The sequence below is a fragment of the Schistocerca serialis genome, chromosome 5 (genome assembly GCF_023864345.2).
Source record: "Schistocerca serialis cubense isolate TAMUIC-IGC-003099 chromosome 5, iqSchSeri2.2, whole genome shotgun sequence".
Taxonomy (NCBI): Eukaryota; Metazoa; Arthropoda; class Insecta; order Orthoptera; family Acrididae; genus Schistocerca; species Schistocerca serialis.
Window position 1 is genome coordinate 387,358,850 of NC_064642.1, and position 1,384 is coordinate 387,360,233.

At 44.2% G+C, this 1,384-nt stretch overlaps 1 pseudogene; it reads left to right on the plus strand.

The window, feature by feature from the left end:
• Nucleotides 1-742: 742 nt before the first annotated feature.
• Nucleotides 743-860, plus strand: LOC126482593 (5S ribosomal RNA; annotated as a pseudogene).
• Nucleotides 861-1,384: the final 524 nt, after the last annotated feature.

A 1,384-nucleotide genomic window follows, 5' to 3' on the forward strand; every position in this document is an offset into this window, starting at 1 on the left:
TCTCACCAAATTCCAATCACCAACTCTCTCCGAATGCGAGAATATTTTGTTGACACTAACCTACATAGGGAGGAACGATCACCAAGATAAAATAATGGAAATCAGAGCTCGTATGGAAAGATATAGGTGTTCATTCTTTCCATGCGCTATACGAAATTGGAATAATAGACTTGTGAAGGTAGTTAGATGAACCCTCTGCCAGGCAATTAAATGTGATTTGCAGAGTATCCATGTAGATGTAGATGTAGAACTGGTTTTCCATCTGAGCTCTTGATATTCATACAAGTTACTCTCTTTTCTCCAAAGGTCTCTTTAATTTTCGTGTAGGCAGTATCTATCCTACCCCTAGTGACGTATGCCTCTCCATCCTTACATTTGTCCTCTAGCCATCGCTGCTTAGCCATTTTGCACATCCTGTCGTTCTCATTTTTGAGACGTTTGTATTCCTTTTCGCCTGCTACATTTACTGCATTTTTATATAATCTCATTTCGTCAGTTAAATTCAATATCTCTTCCGTTAAGCAAGGATTTCTACTGGCCACCGTCTTTTTACCCACTTGAGCCTCTGCTGCGTTCACTATTTCACCTCTCAAAGCTACCCATTCTTCTTCTACTGAATTTCTTTCCCACACTCTTGTTAATCGTTCCCTAATGTTGTCTCTGAAACTCTCTACAACCTCTGGTACTTTCAGTTTATCCAGGTCCCATCTCCTTAAATTCCCACGTTTTTGCAGTTTCTTCGGCCAACGGCCTTGCCGCAGTGGTAACATCGGTTCCCGTCAGATCACCGAAGTTAAGCGCTGTCGGGCTGGGCTAGCACTTGGATGGGTGACCATCTGGTCTGCCGAGCGTTGTTGGCAAGCGGGGTGCTCTCAGTCCTTGTGAGACAAACTGAGGAGCTACTGGATTGAGAAGTAGCGGCTCCGGCCTCGGAAACTGGCATGCTGCCGCGAGAGCGGCGTGTTGACCACATGCCCCCCCATTTCCGCATACGGTGACGGCGGTGGGCTGAGGATGACACTGTGGCCAGCCGGTACTGCTGGGTCCGCCATGTCCTGCGGACGGAGTTTATGTTTATATGTTTATGCAGTTTTTTCAGTTTTAAACTACAGTTCATAGCCGATAGATTGTGGTCAGAGTCTATATCTGCCCCTGGAAATTCTTACGATTTAAAACCTGATTCCTAACTCTCTGTCTTACCATTATATAATCTATCTGAAACCTTCCAGTGTCTCCAGACCTCTTCCAAGTATATAACCTTCTTTCATGATTCATGAACCAAGTGTTAGCTATGATTAAGTTATGCTCTGTGCAAAATTCTACCAGGCTGCTTCCTCTTTCATTTCTTACCCCCATTCCATATTGACCTAATACTTTTCCTTCT